This window comes from Sinocyclocheilus anshuiensis, unplaced genomic scaffold (genome assembly GCF_001515605.1).
Source record: "Sinocyclocheilus anshuiensis isolate Anshui unplaced genomic scaffold, SAMN03320099.WGS_v1.1 scaffold162, whole genome shotgun sequence".
NCBI lineage: Eukaryota > Metazoa > Chordata > Actinopteri > Cypriniformes > Cyprinidae > Sinocyclocheilus > Sinocyclocheilus anshuiensis.
Genome location: NW_015542351.1, coordinates 1,511,477 through 1,519,708, shown reverse-complemented (window position 1 = coordinate 1,519,708; position 8,232 = coordinate 1,511,477).

Here is an 8,232-nt window from a genome sequence, read left to right as displayed (position 1 = left end):
GTTTTTATCTTTTCATGTCTATTCTTGTCATTTTATTTTTAGAAAAACTGAGTCCTGGTGTCCTCTACAGAGGACATAGCATAACATATAAATAAAATATAATTTTTCAAAAATGTTATTTTACCATATTTTTCTTATGCTCTAAACAATGTAATGACATGAAAAAATACTAAATTCACAAAGCTTTTTATTTCTGGTTCTCAGGAGGATATTAGGGGTGTTCGATATTGACAAAAAATATATCTCAATATTTTCTGGGATTTTATCGATAACAATAATTAGATGATATTTTGCTGAGTGTGTTATTGTGCTGATATCACTACCGTGGACAGCTAACTCCTAAAGTTTTTGATATTCTTCATATTCTGTGTAGTGATCAGTTTACAGCAGTGATAGAAATGTATCTTTTCCAATAAGTTTAAATTGATTTTTACCTTTTATGGGCGTTTTTACTATTATAAAGCCATTTCTAAAGTGTGCATCATCTTTTCAGTCAAATTCTTAAATTGAAACAGGTTATTGAAACCTTGTGTGATTGTATGATTTTGTTCAGGTGTGTCTCGTTTATTACCCCTCGTTAAGTCTTGTATTTAAAGTGTTGTCCGTTCCTTTGTCCGGTGATGTCTATACTATGTGCTCTGTGTGTGTTCCTGCCTGCCCTGTGTTACCCCTGTTTGGATAAATAAAGACTGTCCTTTGTGAATCTCCTGCGTATCCGCATCCTTCGCTCCTGCACAGCAGACATCCTGACAGAAGTAGAATTGAATAATTAAAAAAAAATGTGTTAAGCTGTAACTAAAACTTAAAACTCAGTTTGGTTTTAAAAAAGGTTTACAAAGTTTTAAAAGGTTTATGTCCTTATGGACATAGAGAACAATGGATGGATTAGATGTTTGAAATGCCATCTATAAAAAATTGTATCTAGTTGATATTTCATCATATTTCATAAATAATCTTTTTTGGATCAGGGTGAAAGAATGCATTATGTGCTGAATGTCTTAATTACATTATTATTTCGTGATTACAAGATTCTGACTTGAAAGAAGCATTTGCATCCTTGACGATAGTTGACGCTAGCTGCCAAAAGTCAGCCAGTCTGCAGATTTGAGTTGACAGATTTCATAGAAAATTGCGTAGTGTATGATGGTCACAGACTTTGATTCCATCCAGTCAGAGGATATCAAACATGTTTGATATTTTGAGCCAATTTTAGAACATATATTTTTTTCGTTTGTCATGCATCTCCTAGCAACAAGGCACATGACTTTGTTGTGATTGGAACAACTTTAAAGTCTGGTAGTGTGTGCTCCTCAGTCGTTTAGTGTATGATTGCTAGTTTTTCCTCTGTGACTATTTACAAAGTCGGTGGGTGTATTATGCCCTGTGTTTTTATGTTAAATTCCACCCTTAACTCATAATTACAACTTGTAAACTCACACTTTTCTCAAAGCTCCAACTTGTAAAACTTGACTGCTGCAACCACTTGCAGAAATGCTCAAAACTGCAGAGGATTAAAGACATCATATAATTTCATTATATTTTAATGCCTATAAAACTCTTAATGTCTTAATAATGCAAGAATAATCTTACACAGTTTTAATTTGGTATTAATAGTGTTGCCATAGAAACACATAGTTCCGAGTCCGAGGACGTGAACAGCGCTCAGTAGAACGTTCAGGTTGTATTCTAATAATTACAGTAATTACGACATGGTGCGAATGCAGCATTACAGTTCAGTAAATACCTTTTCTTGTCATTCCTATTCAGCTTCCTGTGGAGTGTGGCCAATTCAACTCAGATTCACATTTATGAAATGAAAGGGATTTCAGATATGTTATTGAAACATAATCTTGACAAACACTTTAGGAGGTTTTGGTCTTCTCTCATTCAATAATGATGATTTTTTTCTTTTCTTTAATTTATCTGTGATTTTTAAAAATGTATACTTTAATTGATTAGCAAAATACTGATTAGTTGCATCTCTACATTGCTTGACAAAAAGCATTTCAAATGTTTTATTTATTCATTTTTACTCGCATCATATCCATCCTCCTTTCTATTGTCAGGAATATGGACTGTTAGTGTGTTTGTTTTGCTCCCCATGTGCTCCGTGACCTAGTTTACCCTTGTGTGTGACATGCCCACATTTGGTTCCTTTCCTGTTCCAATTGTGTTTCATTGCTCCCAGGTGTGTTTCCCCAATTCCCTCGCTAAGTGTAGCATTTATAGTGTAGTCTGCCCCATGTTTCCTTGTCGGATCTTAAACGTCTACTCCATGTGCTACATGTGTGTGTTCCTGCCTGTTCTGTGTTCCCAGTGATTTGGAGGATTAAAGACTGCTATTATTGTAATTCCCTCATCTGCTCGTTCCTCACTCCTTCACAGTAGCTGAACCGTGACAGAAGATCCGACCGAAAACAGTATAATTGCACGTTTTCCCTCCGTTTAGTTTCTGGATTGGATCCCCTCGCCACTAAGTTTACCTCCCTCGCCCGTAAAGACCTTTCCTTGTTGGAGTATGCGGTTGAGTTCAGGCAGCTCACCGTTTTAAAGGCGTTCGATGACGCTGCGCTGAACTCAGTGTTCTGGATCGGGGCAAATTACCACCGCCCCATTGACCTACCAGACACCTCTGGACTGAGCTGGAGGGAAGCAATCATCCGGTGTCTGGAGAGTGTCTATCCCTGATCCAGAGCACAGCCAGACCCAGAGCCCTGCCCACCATTACCCCGCAGCGCGGAGCTAAAGCCTGAGCCCACCGCTGACAGAGAGCCAGAGCCCGTCGTGACCGACGAGCCATCGCCTAGGAGTGCGACAGATCTGAGGATCGCCACGGAGCCAGAGCCTCACGGATCGTCAGACAAGGTGCGAGAGCCGGCTACAATGCCCGCCACGAGGGAGAAAGCCGTGGACCGAGAAAGCGCGGAGAGGAGCTCCGCCCCCTGCACCGTGGTTGAGGGTGAGCTGAGAATATATCTGGGTGAATGGAAAGTGGAGGGAGACCTTATTGACTTGTTTACCGACCTGCCCCCCGCAGATGGCTCCTGTCCCTGTGCTTAGCCCAAGGAGGGCTCCTGTTCCTGAGTTTAGCCCAGAGAGGGCTCCTGTTTCCACGTCCTGCTCAGAGAAAGACTGTGTCCCCAAGTGCAGCCCTGTCGATCCCCTGTCAGTCGCACTCCCTGTGCTGGGAGTCGCTATTTGGTTTGTGTGGGCAGCGCACACCAGCCCTGAAAGCCCGGAGGCTCACAAATGACCGCCCACCTGCCCGCTCCTGCCTCCTCCACCGCTGTCGTCTGGCAGCCCCTCTGCTCACCCTCAGCCCACCATCTGTACGGTGCGAGCTCCGCGGGTCTGCCATCCTTCATCGTCACCGTGGTTGGAGAATCCTTTGCCTCCGCCTCCAGCCTCTAAGCCCTGGGCTCCGCCTCGGCCCGTCGACCCAGCTGCTCCACCATGGCTCCTAGCTCCCTCCTCTCCGCCGTGGCCCATCAGTCCACTGGCTCTACCGGGCTACCTTGTTCCTCCGGCTCTGCCTTGGTCTGTTGTCGACCATCCTGCGCATCGAGGCTCCACTCCTCCGGCTGCGCCTCGTCCCTCCGTCCCTCCAGGCTCCTCCTTCCCTTCGGCTCCACCTTGGTCCTCTGTCGCTCTGGTTCCACCGCGGCCTTCTGGATCCCTGCCTCCATATCGGTCGCCTGAGCCATCTGCTCCGCCTTGGCCCTCTGGATCCTCGGTGTCGCCCTGGCTCATCGGCTCTCCGTCTCCGCCTCGGGCTCCTCCTCCACCTGCTCCACCCCCTGGAGTCGTCTGCTCTTCCTCCTCCATGGCTCCTCCTTCCGTCGGCTCCACTGTGGGTCGCCATTATGGTGGTGGCCTGGGTCCCACCTGGCGCCGCATGCTCCAAGCAAGGATATTATAGTTTTGAATTTTTAAATTAGTTTTTATTTTAATATCGTTTTCAAATTTCCTATAATTTCAGTTTAGTTTTAGTTAGTTTCATTAATGGTTTTGTTAGTTTTAGTTTAGTTTTTATTTTGTGAACACATTTCTATTTAGTTTTTATATAGTTTAGTTTCAGTTTTAGTTTTAGTAATTAAAATTTATTAGATTTAACAGATCACTTCCAGAGCGCAGGCCAAAGAAAGACTTAGTGGCTGATTTAACCTTAGTGATGCAAACGTCTAGCGACACCAAATTAAAGCATGCTGAGATTGATTAGATGGTAAAAGTACATTTGTGAACATTTCTATTTAGTTTTTATATATTTTAGTTTCAGTTTTAGTTTTAGTAATTATAGTTTAGCAGAGTTAATGGAACACTTCCAGTGTAGACCAAAGCAAGACATTTAATTTTAGCAAAGTTGAATGTTTGCACAGTTTAGTTAACTCTTGTGCAAACCTCTTAATAATGAAAATAAAATAATTATTTACAATTGAACAAAAACCAAAAATATGCAACTTATATGTAAAGGGTTTCAGAGTTACTAGAAAGCTACAGGCAGCTGAGGTTTTATCAGGGTTGGAGCTAAATTCTGCAGGACAATGACCCTCCAGTGCTGGATTTGAGAAAACCTGTTCTTTGTAATCGTCATTGAAACTCTGTAAACGTAATTTTTGTCCATCTGTGTTTTCAATGCATTAATTTGTTGGATCTTTTGCACAGACGAGCCACCGGTGCACACTACTGTATGTCCCATCTCTCCTTCTATGAACGTACACAATAAAAAGAAACAATCTAAAATGCTTTAAAATCTCAAACTACTCAAAACTAAATGCGATATGGTGATTTAAATGATGTTTGCACTTTACTTTGACGAGTCGCTCCAGCCAATCTAAAATGCTTTAAAATCTCAAACTACTCAAAACTAAATGCAATATGGTGATTTAAATGATGTTTGCACTTTACTTTGACGAGTCGCTCCAGCGCACGCGCTTCAGATCAATCTCAGATCAATCCCAGTCAGTTACAAAGCTACACAGGACACGGCAAGTGGTGAAATCACAGCGCATTTTGTACAGTCAAAGCGGTGCTCGTGTCATGGACTCGAGGCAGACGTTGCCATAGTAATCGTAAAGCGTGACAAAATGACTATTCACTAAAGTCTGCTCATCCAAAATTGTAATTTTGTGTCTGTTAACTCACTCTCATAACTCACTCTCATTGTGTCTGTTAACTCACTCTCATAACTCACTCTCATGTCGCACGTCAAACACGCTTTTAAACGTCCGGACACTGTAAGGTGTGCATTATTATTATTTCACATTTCATATTTGATAGTTATTTATAGCCATTTCATTTCCGGCGTCTTGTTTTTTAAATGCAAAAATGCATTCTCTGTGAATAGCTGCTTAGGATTCAGCTCAAGTGCATGCCATGAAGCATCATCTACAGGTATTTCCCTAAACAACCACAGGTCAGATTTTCTGGCACAGAATGAGAGCTTATTAAATCACGAACACAATTATTTATTTTTGCTAATTATTATTTTATTTTAGTTAGTTTTTCAGTTACTGTTGGTAGTTTAGTTTAGTTTTAGTTTTTCATTTATTTTGAAATTGTAATTTTATTTCAGTTTACGAAATTTTTTTAGTTTTATGTTTTAGTCTTAGTTTCAGTTTTCGTTTATGAAAATAACCTTGGCTCCAAGTCCCTCCTGTTGTCTCCCTGGCTCCTCCCTCCGTCTGATCCACCCTGGCTCCTCCTGTTTCCTCCTTGGCTCCTCCCTCCATCATCACCTCCCTGGACTCTGTCTGCCGGCCCGCTCTCGGGTGTTTGTCCTCCTCCTGAGCCTCCTCCCAAGTTCCCACCCGTCTCTCCTTCTGTTGTTTCTTCAGCGCGAGGACGCGCCTTCCGGGAGGGGGGCGATATGTCAGGAATATGGACTGTCAGTGTGTTTGTTTTGTTCCCCGTGTGCTCCGTGACCTAGTTTTCCCTTGTGTGTGACATGCCCATATTTGGTTCCCTTCCTGTTCCAATTGTGTTTCATTGCTCCCAGGAGTGTTTCCCCAATTCCCTCGTTAAGTGTAGTATTTATAGTGTAGTCTGCCCTATGTTTCCTTGTTGGATCTTAAACGTCTACTCCATGTGCTACATGTGTGTGTTCCTGCCTGTTCTGTGTTCCCAGTGATTTGGAGGATTAAAGACTGCTATTATTGTAATTCCCTCGTCTCCTCGTTCCTCGCTCCTTCACAGTAGCTGAACCGTGACATCTATTGTTTGGCCCTCTGTCCTCCTCAGTTCAAACTTGTAGCCGCTGCATAACCAAAATGATATTGATTGGCGTCCTTTGCAGCCTGCGTGATAACCTTGTGGTAATAACGTTTTGGGGGTTGCCGTGGATTTTTTTCCTAAACATATTCTGTCATTTTCTATGATCTGTTGTTCCGATAAGCACCAATTAAAGCTGCACCACTCTGTACCACACCGACTATGCAGAGCATCATGGGTAACTGCACCTGCCTGATTCATTCAAGTTCTGATAGCCTGTGTCTATTTCTAATGATGTCCAATAATCAAAAGGGACAGACAGAAAGACGGAAGGAAAAAACATAGGAGGTTTCATCCTCCTGGCATCAAAAAGTGTGGCTATTTTCTTCCTCTTCAGTGGGTGATTTGCACTCTTTCCTTTGCCATCCAGAACTTATAGCCGAATAATAGAATGGCTCTCAGCTGCATGCTTCGGTGTCCCCGACAGAAAGGCGAGCAACTCCAGCAGATGGAAGGAGAGAGAGGGGGATGGAGAAAGAGTGCGAGAGAGCATAAAAGAAAGAAATGGAGTGCGGCGTGCCATACACAGTGACACCTTCATAAAAATGTTAGCTTTCTCTCCAATTGCGGATGTCTTCTTTGACTTCTTCTAGAAAACAGAGAAACGTGGACAGAGGCGAGATTCCCTTTGTCTACTGTTGTAAAATGTGCAAAAAAGGAATTGACAGCATTAATTCTTCTTCTTAAGGTGAGCCACCAGTATCCATATCCATGCGAAATATAATATCATCATCTATTATGCATCTTTACATTAAGCATCCATTAGCCCATCCTGTGTACAGTATATACTGTATATCGAGAACTGCCTGGTTGATATCCATATGGAGAACTCTGCTGAATCAACTGATTCATTTGGACAAGTCAATTTATCAATCCCAACAACCGTATAAATATATCATGTTTTCAACTTTGCCAGAAAAACAGGATAACAGCTTTTCCCCCACATCTCTAAGTGTCTAGTTTTTGAAAATACCAAGTTTCCTCAAAAGTTTGTTCAGTGAAATATTTTCAAAGAGCATGTATTGATCTAACAAAGGGATTTTAAAGGGTACTTTGTCAAAAGATTTGACAAACATCCCAGATTAATTGTAGATTCAGCACAACTTGTAAGATCTTTTTCCCTCCTTGGACTCTGGCAAAATGCTGTCTTACCGAATTATCTTTTTTCAGAGATGTCTTATATAACTGTGGTGTGTGGGTGTGTGTGTTTGCATACACTCAAAATAATAATTCTTGTGCTGACCTTCATCATGGACAGTGGTTCCACAAATTGGAAATGGGATTTGGATGGGATGGTAAACTCTGCTTAAATACCAAACTTAAATGAGTAAAACAGTAAAATTTGTCACACTAACCTGACTGCATCTCTCCAAGGAATAGTTCACCCAAAAATGAAAATTTGTTGAAAAAACCAATACAAAATGTAAATGAGTTTTCTTTATCAGAACAGATTTAGAGAAATTAAGCATTACATCACTTGTTCATCAATGGATCCTCTGCAGTGAATGAGAGTCCAAACAACCGATAAAAACATCACAATAATCCTGCACAAGTAATCCACACCACTTCAGTCCATCAGTTAAAGTTTTGTGAAGTGAAAAGCTGCATGTTTGCAATAAACAAACTTATCAGGACGTTTTTAACTTCAAACCGTTTCTTCCTGCTAAAATACTCCTATATCCATAATATTGCTTTCTCCAGTAAAAAATTGTTATGGACTTGTATTTTGGACAGAATAATTTATTAAAATGCCTCAATGGTGGACTTGTGTCTTAAAAAAAATCTGTTCAGATGAAAAAACAAACTCATCTACATCTTGGATGGCCTGAGGGTGAGTAAATTTTCAGCACATTTCATTTTTGGGTGAAATACAGAGTTCTGGCATAAAACTCTAGATGGCGCAGTCCGATAGGTCTAACTCAGGGGTGCCCAAGCTCGGTCCTGGAGGGCCGGTGTCCTGCAGAG